The sequence below is a fragment of the Delphinapterus leucas genome, chromosome 2, assembly GCF_059928025.1.
Source record: "Delphinapterus leucas isolate spDelLeu-1000000601 "Yukka" chromosome 2, BTC_Dleu_Yukka2, whole genome shotgun sequence".
Lineage (NCBI taxonomy): Eukaryota > Metazoa > Chordata > Mammalia > Artiodactyla > Monodontidae > Delphinapterus > Delphinapterus leucas.
Genome location: NC_143130.1, coordinates 177,412,122 through 177,432,216, shown reverse-complemented (window position 1 = coordinate 177,432,216; position 20,095 = coordinate 177,412,122). Strand labels below are relative to the sequence as shown.

The 20,095-nt window shown below is 43.4% G+C and overlaps 7 non-coding genes and 1 pseudogene across 7 annotated transcripts; all 8 read right to left on the bottom strand.

Annotated features, from left to right (window-relative positions):
• Positions 1-11,640: 11,640 nt before the first annotated feature.
• On the bottom strand, positions 11,641-11,714 carry LOC115802943 (small nucleolar RNA SNORD113/SNORD114 family). Its single transcript, XR_004023531.1, has one exon. It is a non-coding gene; the product is annotated as a small nucleolar RNA SNORD113/SNORD114 family (small nucleolar RNA).
• A 1,081-nt stretch (positions 11,715-12,795) lies between these two features.
• LOC115802952 (small nucleolar RNA SNORA79) lies at positions 12,796-12,941 on the bottom strand. Its single transcript, XR_004023540.1, has one exon. It is a non-coding gene; the product is annotated as a small nucleolar RNA SNORA79 (small nucleolar RNA).
• Positions 12,942-14,905: 1,964 nt separating this feature from the next.
• Positions 14,906-14,980, bottom strand: LOC115802993 (small nucleolar RNA SNORD113/SNORD114 family). Its single transcript, XR_004023576.1, has one exon. It is a non-coding gene; the product is annotated as a small nucleolar RNA SNORD113/SNORD114 family (small nucleolar RNA).
• A 526-nt stretch (positions 14,981-15,506) lies between these two features.
• On the bottom strand, positions 15,507-15,578 carry LOC115802965 (small nucleolar RNA SNORD113/SNORD114 family). Its single transcript, XR_004023551.1, has one exon. It is a non-coding gene; the product is annotated as a small nucleolar RNA SNORD113/SNORD114 family (small nucleolar RNA).
• Positions 15,579-16,496: 918 nt separating this feature from the next.
• LOC115802936 (small nucleolar RNA SNORD113/SNORD114 family) lies at positions 16,497-16,569 on the bottom strand. Its single transcript, XR_004023524.1, has one exon. It is a non-coding gene; the product is annotated as a small nucleolar RNA SNORD113/SNORD114 family (small nucleolar RNA).
• Positions 16,570-17,463: 894 nt separating this feature from the next.
• On the bottom strand, positions 17,464-17,535 carry LOC115802927 (small nucleolar RNA SNORD113/SNORD114 family). The gene has a single exon (XR_004023516.1). It is a non-coding gene; the product is annotated as a small nucleolar RNA SNORD113/SNORD114 family (small nucleolar RNA).
• A 767-nt stretch (positions 17,536-18,302) lies between these two features.
• Positions 18,303-18,371, bottom strand: LOC115802985 (small nucleolar RNA SNORD113/SNORD114 family). The gene has a single exon (XR_004023570.1). It is a non-coding gene; the product is annotated as a small nucleolar RNA SNORD113/SNORD114 family (small nucleolar RNA).
• A 1,025-nt stretch (positions 18,372-19,396) lies between these two features.
• LOC115803000 (small nucleolar RNA SNORD113/SNORD114 family) lies at positions 19,397-19,472 on the bottom strand (annotated as a pseudogene).
• Between the last annotated feature and the right edge of the window lie 623 nt (positions 19,473-20,095).

Genomic DNA, 20,095 nt, shown 5'->3' with positions numbered 1-20,095 from the left:
ACACTTTTGCAATTTATAGGTGAAACCAAAAGACCAGTGGCTGGTCACCAAAATGCCGGCAGTGGTCATCTCTGAGCAGCGAGACTCTTGTTCTTTTTAGTATTTTACAAGTTTTCACAATAAACGTATTTCTTTTTTCTAGAATTATTACATGCAATAAAGTTTAGTTATCAGCTTAGTAACTTTTACGGGAAAAACTCACATGGCTCCCCCGTCTTCATTCTCCACGACAGAAATGAGAATGCATAATTTATAAGAGACTCAGCGGGGGACAGGGGTGTGAAGGTAACCCTGAGTCCCAGGCTCAAGCGGCCAACAAGGACTCTGGCGTCTGGTCAGCTGCAAAGTGACCACTTGGGTGGGACCAGAGATGAGGGCCAGGTGTCTGGGGTCGGGACCCTGCTGACCTCCCTTCTATGCTCGGGGTAGCTTCTGAGTGGCTTCATCCTTCACCCAGAGAAGCAGCTGCCAGAAACAGCCCAGCCTCTACCTGCCACTGCCCAGGTGGGCAGTGCGTGCATCTGGGCCCCTCGGAGGCCTTCACACATGCTAGTATCGCCTCTAGCCTTTACCTTTTCTAGACCAAGCCTGGCCCTTAGTCACGGGCACACAAGTCTCTTAGAGTGTAACCAGGAAAAGCACAACTCACCCAGCGAAGCAAGGGCTCCACCCATTGGAAGTGTCCTCAGGAAGCCTTGTGCTCAAGCAACCACACCTCCACGGGCTCCGTGCGAACAACCTTCCAAGACAAGAGGGCCGAGTCACAAAACCACGTCCAACTGTGTGAGCACGTGTCTGACCCCCAGGGTCCATCCCTGGAGGGGTGGCTGGTTAATGGTGAGGCCAGCCCTGGGGACGTGGGGCCAGAGCAGAGGCAGCTCCCCGACTCAGGATGCTCCTAACCCAACGTGAGATGAACGGGGCAGATCTGGGTCGGGGTGGTAGGAGGTGTGAATGGGGGAAGGACGAGAAACTCAGGCTGGAGCAGGGCGGAGGGGAGGAAGGAGAGGATGACCTCGGTTTCGGCCAGTTGGGACGTCTGTCAAGATAAAGAACACAGGGGCCTGTGGGACTGGCCTAGCCGATCAGCGCCCTCGGACCTGCACCCGTCGAGTTAGCGCTGTTGTTAGTATCACTGTCATTGTCTACTGTATCCAGGGATACACGGAATTGGACTGATGACAGTCTTCATCCCATGACACCAATCATCACTGGTCCACGAATGGCTCTTTTAGTTTATTCTTTTTAACTTTTTAAGGATTTAATGCTCATTCATAAACCCACCAGAGCTCCAACCCAGAGCTAGGACACTAAGTTGCATCCCCCAGGGCTGGGTGGCCATTCCGTAGAGCCCCGGGGTCATGGGGCTCCCCTCCAGCCCTGCCATTGGAGGCTGACACCCCCCGATGCTGGATTTGGGAGCCACGCCCCAGCTATTTACTCCCTGCTCCGATCCGTTCCAGCCACGCCATTCCTGACCTGGGAACTAACTAAGCGAGCCCAGGCTCTCGACACTGTGAAAGAAACGGGCTGGTCTCAGACAAAGCCCCAGCTGGAGCTCTCCCTGAGGTCACAGAAGCCAGGGTCTGGGGGCAAGTGGGCACCAAGTGGGCTCTGGGGCAGGGGGCAGTTTGGGCGGGCCAAGGGTGGCCCTACACCTGCTCCCCTGATGGTTGGAGTCTCGCGTTCAGTGTATTTTGAAACATGCTGTTTGGGGCAACACTCAGGAGCAGAAGAGCATTTTCCAGAAGGTTCCCTGCAGGGCTTTTATGAAAGGTCGCCACGCTCGCTGGTGGAGTCGGCCTGGAACATTTGTTCAGTTCTTTCATCCTGATGGGCAAACCATAAATCCGTGCTGCCCTCAGGACCTGACCCCTTGCACGAAAGGGGACACTGCCTCCGATCCCACAGGTGAGGACAGCAGACACCCAGGCTCTGCCCCCAGAGCACCCCTCCGGCTTCACTCTCTCCTACCCTACGACCCAGGGAGGTGACCAGTGCCGGGACTGCTGCGGGACCCAGGGGGGCGGCCCTGGGCTCAGGCACAGAGCTGGGTTCATCACACTCGTCTGAGCCTCGCTTTCCTTCTTTGCGAGGGGGAGCCAATGATGTGCCCCCTGTGGCACTGGGGGCTTCGGTGAGGTGCAAATGCAGCAGCACCCTCTGACTCAGCCAGCTCCCGGGGAGGGGCGGGGGGCAGGGAGGATGTGCAGAGGTGGGCTGTGGGTCCCCGAAGGGCCTCTCCCTCCCTTGTGTCTCCAACATCTGCCCAGCATTTTCTAGCTCATAAAACCCTTCCCTCTGTGTGCCCTGTCGCAGCCCAGAGAAGGGCTATCATATGGGGAGCCTCATCTTCCAGCCATCCCCACCCTCACGTCCCCCAGTCTCCCTCCAAACCGGGCACCAAGCGCAGTCCCTGGGAAGGCGTGGCAGGGAGAAAGAGTTGGGAGGAGAGGCTGGGAGACGTGCAAAGTGAAGGACTCAGACCGGAGGGTCCCAGTGGCCCTCTCACGCCCTGTCTTCTGCGAAGGGAATGAGTCTCCTTTGGTGACCTCCCCACTCTTCAAGCAGGGCTCCTTCGAAGTGTGACGAGCGCCCGCCAGCTGGATAAACAGCCGAGCGAGGAATGTAGGCTCACGGCTTGCCGGGGTACTGAATATCTGGATATGCGACCTGCAGATCAGCAGGGTTGTTTTGTGGGGAGGGAAGGGGGGCCAGGCAGAGGGTCTATATAGAGAGGAGGGGCATGAACAGGAGGAGGCATGGGACCAGAGATGCAGGGGGAGGCCAGGGGCGGAGGCAGCTGGACACATGGCCTTTGAGAAGTCTGAACGTGGGCCGGGCTTCCCCGGAGAGCCCCCCAGGAGGGGCCATCAGAAAATGAAGCCAGGATCCCGGCAGCACCGGGGGCGGGCAGTGCAGCAGAGGTGAGTGGACAGCTGAGGCTGCAGCGGGGACACCTGTGCCCAGGCCCACCTTCCTCCCCGCTGGGCAGCTGCCAGCAGCTCGGGCCGATACCAGGAACATCTGCCACAGACAGGGTCCAGCCCCCACCAAGCTAGCGGGACTGTCATCGTATCATGTGGAAAAACCACGTGCTGGGAGAAGCCTCAGATCTCAGGGAAAAGAAAATAAAACTGGGGACTTCCCTGGTGGTCCAGTGGGTAAGACTCCGCACTCCCAATGCAGGCCCAGGCTCGATTCCGGGTCAGGGAACTAGATGCCGCATGCATGCTGCAACTAAGAGTCCACGTGCTGCAACTGAGAAGCCCACATGCCGCAACTAAGACCCAGCAAGCCAAAATAAATAAATAAAATAATAAATAAATAAATAAATATTGAAAAAAAAAAAAAGAAAACTGGCCCCAAATCACAAGTGAGGCTCAAAGGCCTGGAAGGACAGAAGACAGCAGGGTCAGGACCACAGTGAAATAGGGAGACATCTTTTCTCTCTCCCCAGCAGGCAAGACATCACCCTTCTTCCAGGTCTGCAGATGGGGAAACTGAGGCCAGGCTGGGTGGCCACTGGCTCCAGCTCGAGTCTCAGATGCTGGAAGGAGGAAACATCACCCTCTGTGAGGGTCCCTGGGGGATACTGAGGTGCCCTGCGAGCCTGGGAGGCCAGTGGAGGGAAGACGTGAGGACGAAAAGGCAAGTGGGAGATTCCTCATGTGAGTGAGCACCTCTGAGGCTCCAGAAGGGCAGGGACAGGAGAAGAACCCATGGCACAGCACACGCGCCATAGGGGCGGAGCTGCATGCAGGGGTCACGAGCTCTGGTCAGTGCACAGCTCTTAGCACTTTCGAGATGTCTGCAGAATAAATGAATGAAATTTACTTCCCTTTTACAGATGACGGGCATGGGACTTGGAGGGGCCTGGTGACTTCTCCAAGGGCACTCTCTGCTATCTTTCATGGCAGAGAGAAGAACAAAGAAGTCAGAAGACAACGAGAGGCAACAGAATCACCTGTCCTTAGGGGCCAGTCCAGGGCCAGTGTCCACTCACCGAGGACAGCAGGGACAGGGGCCACGGGGCGTGAACACTGAGAACTGATCTCCAGGGCTGTGTAACCCTGTGCCCCACTGCCACCGCTTCTGTGATCCTGGAGCCCGGCCTCAGGCTTTGCTCTGTGTGTCGGGTGCCCACTGAGGAAAAGCCCAGGGAGAGCGCAGGGTGTGGAATCAGGACTGTCTGGCTGAACTGCGGCCCCGAGGGGACCCAGGGCACATCTCCACCCCTCCCCCCAGGCCCCAGTGTCCTTGTCTCCACAGTGAGGAATGAGTGTCACCCATCTCCAAGTGAGATGTGGACACTTTGGGCTGTGAGAGCAGACACACTATAACGTCATTATTCTTTCACCCCAATGTCAGGCCCACTGAGCTGCAGTGCACAGCCCCTCCGGGGCCTGCTCCCAAAGGGAAGGGGAGCCTCTGGTTGCCGCGGTCCCCCAAGTGGGGCTGGATGGTCCCCGAGCCTGCCCCTGAGCATCTCTCTCCTCCAGGCCTGGGCCAAAGCCCTGGTCCCTGTAGCGCTCACACACTTGTCCCATTGATTTCAGGACCAGCTCAAACTCCCCTCTGGCTTCGGGAGGGTTTGAGGCCTCCGCCGAAAGTTTGAAAGAAGAGCTGATGAGGGTGACCCAGCCCGCTCAAGTTTCATCAGAGAAGCAAAACCAAACCGCGGAATTCTGTCTTGCAAACCTTCAGCCTATTCGGTGACGGCTGAAGGTTTGTTTTCAATCTTCCCTTCCCTTCTTTGGGAGGAGGCCCCAGCGACCCTCACAAACCAGACTCGGCTCTGGCCAGTGGCCACGGGGTTTCAAATTCTGAAACGGACCTTTTGCAAAATGTTCAGTTTCAAGTCCTGGTCCGATTGCCCACATCCTGTCCAAACTTCCTGGGGGAGCGAGATTTATTTAAGAAAGGAATAAAATCCCCATGTTCAGGCCATTGAGTGAAAACACGCTCCATCACAGGCAATTTCAAGGATTAAGGTTACATATCTCTTAATGAGTCACAGGCAGAAAGCAAAGTGGAGTTGGCTGGAGGAGGAGGGCCGGCCTCGGTCCTGAGGAGGTGCTAGGCCTCAGCGCCAAGGACCCCGGTTCTCTGCCAGGGATATAATCTGCCCCCCAGCACGGCCTCACAACCATTCTTTTGTGCATTCATTCATTCTTTCACTCAACCCGTATTCTTACTGATGGATGAGCTACTCTGCACAGGTTCTGTACTGGAGAGTGGGGAGTCCGAGGCACCCAAGACCGAGCACCCCCAGTCGGGAAGCTCAAGGTGTGGTTGGGAAGAAGATGCCTAACCAGATCATGACCAAGCAACAGGACCGGTTTCCGCATGGAAGTCAAGTTCATGGCCATGGAACAGTTGTGAGTGTGGGGGCACTCATCCCATCTGGAGGGGCAGGACAAGCCCTCCGGTGATTGAGCACCGTGGGGAGAGGGCTAAAGGGTGAGCTTGTGCAAAAGGCACAGGGGCACAGATGCACGCAAACTCGGGGGTGGGGGGATGGTCTGCTGGGTGATGTACGAGGTCAGGGAGCTTGTGGTGGGAGGCGTGATGGGAGGCCAAGTCATGAGGATCCTTGAGCATGAAGCCAAGGAGCCTAGGCTTCACCCTGGGGCTTTGGGAACTCATGAGAGAGCTCTAAGGAGCAGAGGACTCTTTCTCAGTCATTCTAGAAGGATGCACATGGAGGAGAGCAAATTGGAGGAGAAGCAAGAAGACCAGTCGGAGGCGGATGACAGCCCAAGGAGCCTGGACCAACATGGGGGTGATGGTGATGAGAACCATAGACTCATGGGCTCCCTGGAGAGATGCTGAAGGGGGTGGACTGGAGTTGGAAGCAGAGGGAGGGAGGCATCAGGGATGGCGACTGAAACAACGTATGCCCATTTGCCGGGGGTGCTGTAGAACATTCTAGTAATGTTAGCGATAGCCAGTGTCCCAGGCAGCCATTTTGAGAAACTCAAAGAAATATGGTAGAGGGAAGCAAAAAGGTCAACATATATTCCATTCTACCCTCGGTTTGTCATTTGGCAACACATCTAAGAGAAATACTTGAAAGTTGACAGGGCAGATCAAACCCTGACACTCAACAGAACTTTCCTTAACAAGCACGGTGCTTGAGTGAATGTTGTGTTGGGCTGGCTGGTCACAACTGCCCAGGAAATGACCGGGCAGCAGCTGCACGAACTCCAAAGTACACTTGTCTCTCTTTCCTCCAAGGACGTCCAAAGACTCTGCTGACCTGACTGACCCCAGGGAGCCAAAGCCATCAAGCAGCTCCCACCAAGTCTATAGCTTTGTCCTCCTTTCAGTGGCCCCCCAAAACACAGGAAAGAAGCAGATTCAGCTTCTTATGAGGGTCAAGGCCAGTCCAGCTGGCAGGTTAACAAAGCCCCGGGCGCCTGGGCTTCACAGCACTGGTCACATATGTAATCAGGTAATTTTGCCATATGCATAGTTGTTTAGAATCTATCTCCCACTCAAGACTTGACGCTCCACCAGGATAGAGATGGGATGTGTCTTATTTCTTGCTATTTATCACCCAGCCTCTGGCACCACAGAAAGGGCCCAATATTTTTTGAGTAAATGAAAGAATGAATGATTAATTCGCCAAGCATTTCCAGATGCCCAGACCTTCTGCTGGGTGAGCATGACTCAAAAAGAAGACCCCGACTTCAAGAATTTCAGAGCCCTTTGGGAGAGACTGGTGGCTCATAATTTAACAACGTAATATGGGCTCTGTCTGTGGTACTGATGAAGGATGAATGAGTGAGGAAGGGCAAATTTGGACACAGGGATGTGGGAAGTCAAAGGAGGGGCAAGGGACTGTGGGAATGTGAGAGGCAGGTGACATCTGTGTTAGGCAGTGAGGGAAGCACACCTCGTTTACCCAGGAACTCTGGGGAAATGTGAGAAACTGATTCCCATATGTGTACACACTTGACAACCGAATCTTAGCCTCTGGCCCAAAGGCATCAACGCTGACCATGCTGCTCACCCTCAGCATGCGGAGGGCCCACCTGCTACCCACACGGTCTGAACGCCTCTCCGGAGGGACTGGAGTTTGCCCAGATGGGAGAGAGTTGACCCAGAAGACTCAAAATTAGAGGCCCAGATGCCCACAGTTAAAAAGGGGGATTCTACCTGATTCAGGTGAATGGTTTGAGTGGACATCAAATCCTTGAGAAGGAGATGGCTATATTCCAAGCCAGATGACCAAGTACCATCACCAAGTTCAAAGGAAGGATGCAAGACCAGGAGTGGGAGACGGAATCCAGGGTCAGGAGCTGGTCAAGACAAGAGAGGAAGAGTAGTGGTCAGTATTAGGTAAATAGTGGATACTGAATATGTAATTGCTGGGGGGAGGGAGGGAGGAATAGAAGGAGGGAGGGAAGGAGGACGGGAGGGAGGGAGAATCTTGGGCAAATGCCCCACACAGTGCAAAATTGTTGCCAACTCACATTTCTTGTTGTCTGTCCCTCGTAGAGGGTATGATATGATGCCTTAAATGTGCATGGTCTGGGCTGGCCTGTCCCATCCAAACTGGTATTCTTCCAAAACTTAGTTGAACTCTCTATTCTTCTGGGACAGGGGAATTTGGGTACCACATCCATTTGGGAGCTTTTAAATGAATGCAGTTGACACCATCAATTACAGCTCCTTCAGGTAATTTCTGAGGCATCTCTTTCCTCTCTGGTACCATACTATTATGTATAGGATAGGTATTACGCCAGATAAGGGCCTTATAATAAGCTCCTGTTAGACAAGGTTAATTCTCACAACAATCCAGCCAGGTAGGTATCGTTATTCTCATCTAATAGGTGACACTGAGGCTGGAGGTCTGGAGTGCTTCCTGTCTAACCCAAAGTCCCACAGCTAGAAGCAGGATGAAAGACAAGGAGTGGCCCCCCCCACTGGAGGCATGAAAACAAGACTGGGTTATTTTCAATCTCCTGTCTTGGCAGAGGCCGGGGCAGCTTTCGGGAAGACCCAGGGCTTCCATTCCACCAGTCCAAGCCAATGTTGCCCAAGGACGGGCCAAGGTCCAGGGCAGTCAGAACTGCCAGGATCCTGTCTCACTGTCTGGCACTGGCCACAGGAAGCTAGACTCAAGGGAGAACTTGCACTTCGGTAGGAGGATGCCACAGACCATCTGACACACAGCACACCTCCCTGCAGAAGAGTTCCCGGGCCGTTCTGAGAAGGGCCGTCCCGGTTCCACAAAAGCACATGTATTTTTAGCTATTCATTCATTCATTCAGCAGTAATTTACTGGGCGCCTCCTAGGCTCAGGCTGGGCAGGCCCTGGGGAGACAGAGAAGAATTTGACCCAGTTCTTGGCTCATGGAGCAGGTCAGTTTAATGGTGACATGTAAACAAATGCCCACGACGGAGTGGGATGGGTGTTCCGTGCGGTATTTAGAATGTGCTCTGAGGCTGGGGTGTGGCTGACTTTGGACTGGTCAGGGAAGGAAGCCCAGTGGGACCTCATCTACTCATTGCCTCACACACGGGTCACTGACTCATTCATTTACTGATTCGTTCACTTATTCACTCGTTCATTCATAGAGCACTCAATTTATTCTTGGATGACATATTCATTGACTCGTTGAATCACTCAATTATTATTCTTTTATTCAATGACTCTAAGATATTCATTCCTCCATCCATTTTCCTGTCCATTCCCTCATTAATTTGTCTCAGGCCTTGACTTACTTATCTAGTCATTAGTTAAATTATTCAACTTTGTCCTCTTTTCATTGACTTCTTTATTCCCACACTCCTTTTTTGACTTATTCCTCAATTAATTCATTTGGTTCCTCATTGACTCACTGGCTCACTCATTCTGTCCCTACCAATTAACTTTCACTAATCCATTTATTGATAAACTCATTCTGGAATCCACTTATTAATTCACCCATCTGGTTGCGTACTCATCTTTCTCTTATTGAGTCATTGAACAACTGGTCTTTCATTCATTCCCTCCTTCACTTACTCATTCATCACTCACCATCCACCTCTTGACATCTGTACCTACACATCGACTCATCCACTCATGAATTCATCATACACTCAAGTACTCATTGATTTAGTTACTCTACGCATTATCAATGTGTTCACTCATCTGTGTACTCCACATTTTCACTCCTTTTTTTTCCATTCCTTGTTTTACTCAAAGACTCATTCAGGGGCTTCCCTGGTGGCGCAATGATTTTGAATCCACCTGCCAATGCAGGGGACACGGGTTCAAGCTCTAGTCCAGGAAGATCCCACATGCCGCGGGGCAACTAAGCCTATGTGCCACAACTACTGAGCCTGCGCTCTAGAGCCTGCGAGCCACAGCTACTGAAGCCCGTGCATCTAGAGCCTGTGCTCCGCAACAAGAGAAGCCACCACGGTGAGAAGCCCTCACACTGCAACAAAGAGTAGCCCCCACTCGCCACAACTAGAGAAAGCCGGCAGGCAGCAACAAAGACCCAACACAGCCAAAATTAAAATAAATAAAATTAAATAAATAAATTTATTTTTAAAAAGACTCATTCATTCACTTACTCGCTGCTTCATTCATTCATTATTTCATTCACCTTTTATTCAATGACTCATTCAACAAATGTATTACATGTGCTCTTTGTACAGTGCATAGGAGGAGTGTGAGTCCTAATGCCCTGGACCTTACAGCCCAGGGAGGTGGTCATTGGCACAGGCATCTTCTCTTTTATAAAGCATCTGGTACTTGAGACTGAGCTGAAGTCCTACCATCTGTGCTTCTGGAAAGCCCATCTACTTGCCCTATTTATATTGAATTATTATATTTATCAGTAGGTCTCCACCTAATCCCAAAGAGCTACTTGATTGCTGGAACTAGAACAGATTTAGATATGAATGCCATGACCAATACAGAGCCTGACACAGATTTGGATCAATACTTGTTGAGCTGAAATTAATACCTTAGTATCAGTCATTTTTGCACTCTCTCAGATACCAAGTGCCAGAAAATTTTAAAATATGGGGTACAGGGACCTCCTGCCATCACCCCCAATCAGGCCATTAGTGTTTGTTCCTGAGATAGGGTAAAAAAAAAAAAAATCCAGGTAAGCAGCATGCAAAAATATCCAAATTAGTTCAGTACAACATGAACTGCACACTACATACTATTAAAACAAACATTTTAAAAAGTGTTTTATTTTTATAAATGTCAGTGGTGCAGAACCGTAATAATCATAACCCTTGTTTCAAAACACATTTCCATCACTGGCCCTCTTCTAACTGACTTTTTCATAGATTGATTTGCTAAACAATAATAATAATGATGATAGGAACACCCAAGAACCCACTAAAATACAACAACAAAAACAACAAATATTTTAATATCTATGTCCCCCTTATAAACAGAGGTTAACAGATTAAGTCTTTTTGGTTAAATGGATATCAGAGAAGTAAAGTTGGGCCACTCATAATTCTTGTTTCATAAAATGTTATCACTGAAGTACTCTTGGTCATTTTCATTTTCTTTATATATGGATTTTCTCTTATTTATTAATTTAGTCAGGTACTCATTTTCAAAAGTAAAGTCAACAGCAAAGAATCCACTTCCAAACAAGAGGGTAAACTTTGACTATTATGTCTCCCTATATACTCCTTTAACAGAGTGGTACAATAGCTGACTTGAGTTAAACAAATCCTTGTTTCATGAATAATCACATCATTGGTCATGAGTGGCCATTGTGATTTTACTAGCATATTTATCTTTAATTTGCTCAATTATTTATTACCCAAGGAAAACACAACCAACCCAAGAACAAGATCTTTGACTAAGCCTAGAATTCATCTATGCTCTTCTTACTGCAAGAGGTAGCAGTCCAAATCTATTTTTTAACAGAAATCTTTTTTTTTTTTTTTTTGGTTTTGCAAAATGAATTAACCACGATCCTTGTCAGACAAAGTCTTATCACTGGTCCCTGCATAATCTTCTTTGATTTGTTCTATAGTTACATGAAGCCATCTATTCTTTTTAAAGAATATAGTCATCATCCATAAACAAAATGACCAAACCAAGAATAAAAACTTAATCTCTTACTTACCCTGATCTATACTCTCCTTGGCCACATAGGTAACAGTCAAGATCTTCATCATTAAATAATGACTAAAACAACCAAGGTGTGGACATTCTGGGGCACAAAGCAGATGGAAAAAAGAATAACAGGCACTGATCACTGGTTCCTATTTTGCACTCTTTCATTTAGTTAACCATTTGTTTAATCCTAATTTTGTTTCCTTCATGAATCAAACATCTAGTAACCCACTTCAGACTAAAAGCTGAATATTGATTATTAAATACCTCTTTCTAGCTGCTTCCTACACAAAATGGTAACAACTTTATGTATATGTTTTCTTATTGGGCCAACATATTTCAGAACTGAAGTAATTATATTCCTTATTTTATAACACATCCTAAAAATTGGTCCATGTTTTGACCTCTCTTTCTTTTCTTTTGAATGTATTTGTTTATTGATCCATTCATTTATTCACTAATAGTATAAAAGCAATATCTATGAACTAGATTCTCAAACTTTCCTGAGATCATTCCCAAAAAAGTCAAACACTAGTTCTCTTTTTGCCATGGACCTCAGTGGTTCAAAAAATGATTGATCATAATTTTTATTCAGATGCATTCCATTCACATCACTGGTCCAGGTGTGGCCATTCTGCATTTAATTTGAACAATTTTTAGATGTTACAATGAAAAACCATGAAACTGTTGTCCTACTCCACAACTAGAGTACTGACTTCCTAAATGAGTAACAGCCTAGATCTTTGTCAAGAGGGGGATATTTAAATAATCAATGGGACAAACATAAAATGGGACATTTCAGTTTTGAAATGAATGGGAAAAGTTAAGTTTTTTTCTTATACTTCATTTGTGTTAAATTGCATTAATCATAAACTTTGGCTCATAACACATTCGCATTGTAGGTCTATGCATGGCATTTCATTTTAATTACATTTATTCTTTTTTAATGATATAACGGAAACCCATGAGCTAACCACCCAAACCAAGAACTTTATTACTTACATGGCAAGATATGGTCCTCCCCCGGAGGGATTAGCAAAGATCTTCATGATTGGAGAATAATTTAATTAGTGATAGTTCATCCATCCTGTGGAATGTAAGATGCTGACAAATGAAAAGGCCTGGATTGGGGTTTTAATTTAGTGAACATGAGGTAACCATGACAACAATTAATTGTAAACAATGATTTATGCCACATTCTTATCTCTGCTTCATGAATGGACCTCCATTTTATTAATTAATGTATTCAGTTATTCATTTTAATAACACAATAAGCACCTGTAAATGAACCACCCAATATAAGAAGAACTATGAGTGCTGCAGACAAGAGACTCTAGGTCCCTTACCCACAGAGCTAAGAAGTCAGAACTTCATTTTTTTTTTTAATTGGGGTATAGCTCTTTTACAATGTTGTGTTAGTTTCTACCATACAGCGAAGTGAGGTAGAATTCCCTGTGCTACACAGCAGGTTCTCATGAGTTATCTGTTTTACACATATTAGTGTATATATGGCAATCCCAATCTCCCAATTCATCCCACAACCCCCTTACCCACCTTGGTGTTCATACGTTTGTAGAACTTCATTTTTTAAAAGGGGTCTGTTGTGCTGAATCAGATTCTTCACGAACCTTGGTTTACGACACAATCTTGTCATTGGTCCTTATGTGGCCTTCTTTGATTATATTCCATACCTTCTTTTTTTCAATTGTTCGATCTGCAAAAATCAGGAGTCACTATCGGACAGACAATCCATCCGCATGGTGCTCTGAGTGAAAACAGACCAGCTTGCTATATGATGGACTAAAATCCCACCACCCAAGATGTAAAGTAGTGAGAGGAACAGCCATCAAATGTATTCCATACTTTTAAATCATACACTGAATATTCTAAATAAGTTATCCTAACAAAGACAAGAACTTGACCATTACTCACATTGAACCATGAAGGTCTTGATAATTACAAAATGATTATCCACTCATGTCCATTCTGTGAAGCACAAAGCAAATAGCACAAAGAAGGGGGGGGGAAATGAATACGGATTCTTTTATAACTTTAAAAATGTTAAATAAAATATGACAGAATATCTTTTGGCCAAAAAGGCAAATATGCAAAATTCTCTCCACTGATTCGTGTTTTCCACTTGATTGACTTGCTATTTAGGTATTAATTCATTTCATTATTTATTTCTGTTTCTCTTAATTACATAAACTAGAACTCACCACTGACCTAGACCAAGAACATTGACTATGACTATTCTCTGTCTAAATGACCTTCATCCCAAACAGGTAACACCTCTGATTTGTTTGTTTATTAATGAACCTCAGTGTCCTAGGATGATATTTAAAAATATATAGTTCAACAGTTATACTGACTGGTTACATACTAATCCTTGATGTGTAATTCATTCTCATCTCTGGTCTTGTAAAATTTTGTGTACATGTATAGGCATTTATCCATTTTCTGTAATACAGCGAACACCCATGAGCAAACTACCCACCCAAGGATGAGAACTTTGTGTACCACGTATACAGGCCTATAGGCTTCTTACCCAGAGACTCCCCAGCCATGACGTTTAACCATGAGAAGGCATTCTGGGGAGTAGAAAGCAAATGTTAAAAAGAATGAAACAGCCTAGATCTTGACTTTGCTCTAATACGCTAATGGATGCAGGGTGAGCAGGTTGAGATTAACCTTAAAACTTTGGGCCATGTTACTTGCTACAACTGGCAAAAAGGTAACCCCTCTTTTAATTTAATTAATTCAATGATAAAGTTTACATAAAAAAGGGATACCTTTGAATCCAGTACCTGAATCAAGGACAGGAGCATCTGTGAGGCATCCGTCTCTATGCTCCACACATACATACAACCACCTGAATCTCTGAGCCTTACTTGTGCAGAATTAGATTCATCTCAGCCCTTGTTCCAAGGTAATTTCATACCAATGAACAATACTCAATCCTACTTTATTTATTTATTTATTCATAAATTAGTTCGGAAACTAGTCATTCTTTTTAAAGACATGGAACAACGTTTAAAACCTCCAAAACCCTGAACAGAAATGCTACTGTATATATCAATGTTCTTCTTACCCAAACTAGCAAGAGCCAGAATGTCTGCCCTAAGAGGGACATCAACTGAATGGAACTGGTTAAATCATAATTATTTCAAGACACGCTCATTACTGGCCCACACTTTGTCCCTTTGAGCTAGTGATTGTTATTAACTTATCCATTTATTCACTGTAAAGATAAAATTGCACACGCTCAATGCGATAGCATGAATAATAGTAATGCCTGCACAGTTTGCTGCCCACTAGCAAGCTGATAACAGACTGTAACTCTGCAATGGAATTCAGTGGGCACAGTAGCTCATGCTGCCTAACAAACTTTTATCACTGGCCTTCTTTAATTTAAATAGCACTTAATCTTTTATTTAATTTTATAAACATGTTTCCGAATTAGTAATAAAACAAACAACCCGTAGACCAAAGACATCCCAGAATGAGGACATTGACAATTCATGCATCTGTCTGTATGTGCTGCATTCTGAGAGATAAGGAACATGAATCCCAGCTCCTCAAAAACAGATTAGTGCTGATACCCGTTTCATCACATCTGCGATAGTTGGTTCAGGACTGGCCATGTTTTTATTCACTTATTCCTATTTTTTAAACCTCCATGCATTAATTCACTTATACTAATATAATCATTATCCTTGACCCACAAAAGCGCAAAGACAGGATAGCTGAATATTCGAAACAACTGTCTGTAAGATCATTTCCAGTACAGACATGGACTAGATTCTTCTTGTGGTGGACCTCAGATGTCCCGACACATATTACTCAACATCCTTGACTCAGACATCACCAGTTGTTAGCAAAGGTCCAAGCACGGAATCTTTTGCTTTCATTTATACTTTGCCTCTTGATTTTATTTATTAAGTTACGGCTTACAGATAAAGAAACATACATGAATCAGAAAAAACCCAAAATAAGAACCTTGATATCCCTAATGTAGATCTATAAAATCATTTCCTAGACACTAGATCTGTTTCTTGAATTGACCTCAGTGTTTCATACATGGATGCCTCAACATGTTTCCATGTCCATTATTGGACTATGGTTGCCCTTCTCTGATTATATTTCCTATTTCTTAATAATGCATTGACCACCATAAACCACCCAAACCAAGACAAGAACTTTGACTATTACTCACACTGGTCTCCATGTTCCTAAGACAACTGAGTTTGAGGCCACAGTAGAATGCTAAAATCAGTGCAGGAGTGACCATTCTGAGGAGTAGAAAAAAGAACAAAAAGTAAAGTTTGAGACCTTCTATGTATTGATTGTTTGCGTTCCACCTTTCATGGACTCAGTCATTTAATATTTATTAGTTTATGGTAATTCTTTCCAGTTGGACCTCAGAGTTCCAGACACGTATTCATCATGTACGACTCACACGCCACCAGTAGTCATCATCGATCCAGTATTGCCCCTCTTTTTCTTCGTTCATTTCTATGTGTTTATTGATCAGATCACTAATTCACTAATAATAATTTTAAATCACTATGATTCACAAAAACCCAAGAAGAGTTTTTACATACATAATCTGTACACAGAATAATTCTCACATCAATATATATTTCACTATATCCTCAGTTTTACAAACATTCAATAAACAATACAATGCATCATATCAATCTCATATTTATTGCTAGTCTAGAGTTGACCATCTTTGATTATTTTTCACACTTTTTAATAATATTTTGAATACTCTTAAACAAACCAACCAAACCAAGACAAGAACTCTGACTATTACTCACATGGTCTTCATGCTCCTAACGCAGATGTAACCAGAAAGCTCCTGACAATGGAAGATGCTTAAATCAGCTCAAGTGCATTCAGTCTGAAGAGTACAAAGCAGGACAAAGAAATCAAAAAAACTCAGACCTCATCTCCATTGATCCTTGATTTCTGCATTTCAGTTACTCATTGAGGTACTTATTAATTTTGCATAAATATACATTTTTCCTTAACAAAAAAGGACTAACCTTAAACTTGGAACTGATCCAGATCAAAAAACTGATTCTTACAAAACAGTGTCCAGATGATCCTAAACCAAAGAGGTAACATTCTTTAATCACTTATTTCTTAAGGAACAACGTTTTAATATTAACATGAAAATTTTATGAGCAATATTTTTTGTGTCACCACATATGCTCATGTTGAAAAATGCTTCACCCTCCTCTTCTTTATCTATTTATTTATATTTGCTTAATGGTTCTATCATTGATTCATTAGTAATAGCAATTCTAAATCTATGAATCTAAATAAGAACACGATATTTGTGTATTGCTGACATCTGTCTATAGGATCATCTCAGAGGGAATAGACTAGATCTCAGGTTGACCCCGAGTTCCACACACATACTATTCATCATCCATGACCCACATGCCCCAGACATCATTAACGGTCCACATTAGACCCTCGTTTTCTTCATTTGTTTTACATTGGTATCAATTAAATAATTCATTCATGGATTTTAACAAAAATCAAATTATTTAAGAAAACACACGAACAAGATCCTTAAATATTCCTGAAGTCTGTCTACAGGATCTTTTCCCATATACACTATATTTTTTCATTAAGTGACTTCAACATTGATCAGTCAACACGATGGTTCCTATGACATCTCTTATTATCTATTATGGATAATTTTTCATTATATTTCGTACTTTTTAATAATGCCAGGAATACTCAAACAAATTACTGAAACCAAAATAAGATCTCTGACTACTACTACTCATTTGTTCTCTTTCCTGACACAGAGGCAACATAATCTTGATCACGACAGAACCTAAGATCAGCTCAGGGCATCCATTCTGAAGAGTAGCAAGCAGACATAATGTAAAAAAAAGTTGAGATATTCTCTTCTCTCCATTTATCCACAATTTCCATCCTCCGTGTACATAGTCATTTAAGTGTTTATTAATTCACGGCAATTTTTATTTTTCTTTCAATACAATAAATATCAAACATGCAACTGACTCAGGGCAATAACTGGCTACTACTTATCACTGTCAATATCATGCTTATTTAGTTCAAGACATAATATATTTGGTCCATTTTATTATCTATTCCGGTATATATTAATATTCATTTTGCTGACTAAATATTTTATTAATTAACAAGGCTTCACCCCTCTTCATCTTTATTCATTTACACATTTGTTAATTTATTCTGCCATTGATTCTCTTATAATTATATTTTTTAAATTCATGAGCACAAAGACCAAGAAAAAGATCACTGTATAATCCTGAAATCTATCTATAGTCGCTTAAAATATGATGAATAGACAGAGTCCCTTTGTGTTGATCCTCAGACTTCTGGACACGTAGAATTCATCGTGTATGACTCATACACTAGTCATCACCATTAGACCATGATTGGCCAACTTTCTCTTTATGTCACCAATATTTGTTTACTAATTCACTAGTAAGGAAATACATGTAAATCACCAAAAAAAAGACAAGAATAACGTTCTTGAATATCTCATAACATCCACCTATAGACTCATTCATTTCAATCATCTCTTTCAATTAACTGAACTCAATGTTCCATTTATGGATTAATCAATGTAATGCTTCATATTAATCCGATAGTAAGCATCAGTATGGTTGGCTGTCTTTGATTATATTCAATACTTTCTAATAATACAGTGAATAGTTGTTTTAAAAAAAACACTCAAACCAAGTCAAGAACTTTGACTATTATGCTGTTCTCCACGCTCCTAATACAAAGATGCAACCATACAGCTTGTGACTTTGGAAGAACCTTTAAATAAGCTCGAGTGGGTCCATTCTGAGGAGCAAAAAGAGGAGTAGATGATAAAAAAAATAAGACAATCTATCCATTGATCTATAGACTACACCGTTCATTTACATAGTTGTTGAAGTATTTATTAAAATAGGTTAACATATTTCTCCTTAATAAATCAAATTGTCAAACTGGAAACTGACTCAACAATAACTGACTCTTACTTACAAGGTTCTGTTATCATCCTTTTGTCAAAGACAAAACACACTTGGCAAAATACACAAGGTACGTTTACCGTCCATTCCAAATTATAATATTATTTTTCCTCATACATTCCTGCCATTAGTTTAAAGGGTCAATTCAAACAGAGATAATGAACTAGATTTTTTTCAGGCTGGACCATGTTCCAGACACACATTCATCATATATGACTCATACGCCATCAGTGGTCATCACTGATCCAATATTGCCCCTCCTTTTTTTCATTAATTTCTATAGGTTTGTTGATTAAATCATTACCTCATTAATAATCATTTTTAAATGTTATGATTCACAAAAACCCAAGAATACTTTTTGTGTCCCGAATCTATATATGGAATTATTCTCACAACAGTATATCTCTCACTAATTATCCTCAGTTTTTCATACATACATTGATATGATAACTTTATCCCATATTTATCACTGAGATAGAGTTGCATTCTCTAAATCTATTTTGCACTTTTTTTTAAATTAATTAATTAATTTATTTATTTTTGGCTGTGTTGGGTCTTCATTTCTGTGCAAGGGCTTTCTCTAGTCGTGGCAAGCGGGGGCCACTCTTCATCGCGGTGCACGGGCCTCTCACTATCGCGACCTCTCTTGTTGCAGAGCACAGGCTCCAGACGCGCAGGCTCAGTAGTTGTGGCTCACGGGCCTAGTTGCTCCGCGGCCTGTGGGATCTTCCCAGACCAGGGCTCGAACCCGTGTCCCCAGCATTAGCAGGCAGATTCTCAACCACTGAGCCACCAAGGAAGCCCCTTATTTTGCACTTTTAAATGAATCACTTAAAAAAAAAACAACACTGAAACCAAGAGAGTAACCTCACTATTACTCACATTAATCTCTGTCTTCCTAGTATATACAGGCAACCGCAGCGCTCATGAGGGAGGAAGACGCTGAAAGCAGCTCGAGGGCATCTGTACTGAGAAGTACAACACGGAGCAGACAATTAAAAAAGTGAGACTTAATCACCTTTTCTGAATAGGTATCAACGTTTTCAATTTTATTAATATCTTTTGCCACGCAACATACATTCATAATTGGACAATGCTTCACCCTATTGTTTTTTAGTGTATGTATTTATATTTGTCTAATGATTCTATAGTAATTCCATAATAGTAACAAATCTAAGTTATGAAATGAATACAAGAATATGATCTTTGTATATGTCTCACATCTCTTTATAGAAACAATTTCAACAGAGGAACAGGTTAATTTTGTTCTGTGTTGGACCTCCGAGTTTCAGACACAAATTGTTTCCTCGTCCATGACTCCTATGCCATCAGACATCATCACTGGTCCATGATTTGGTCTGCTTCTCTTCATTTGTATGTTTGTACTGATTAAATTATGAATTCATTGATAAGAATGAAAATAATACATGGTTCACAAAAACTCTAGGACAAGATTCCTAACACTGGTTTACAGAATCATTTTCCACACAGACTATATCTTTTTCATTAATAGACCTCAATCCTGCACATGATTGATTAATCAACATAATGTTTCATATCCTATTTATCATTAGGAATTTTTTAATGAATTTAATACTTTTTAATAATATTGTAAATACCCTTAAACACATGACCCAATCCAAGGCAACAGTGTGGACCATTACTCACCTTGGTCTCTTTCCACACAAGGAAGCAGCAGACAATCTTGATGACAACAGGAGCTGAAGTCACCTCCAGCATCTGTTCTGAAGAGGACGAAGCAGACAAGATGATAAAAATGTTGAGACTTTCTCTCCACTGATTTAAAGTTTCCACAACTCATCTGCATAGTCATTTAGGCATTTATTAATTAATGTAAGATTTATTTATTTTGATCTTAAGAAATCAAAGTTGTAACTGAATCAGTAAATGACAATTATCACTATTATTCTCACTCAGACATATACACTTGATCATTTTATTTTCCATCCCA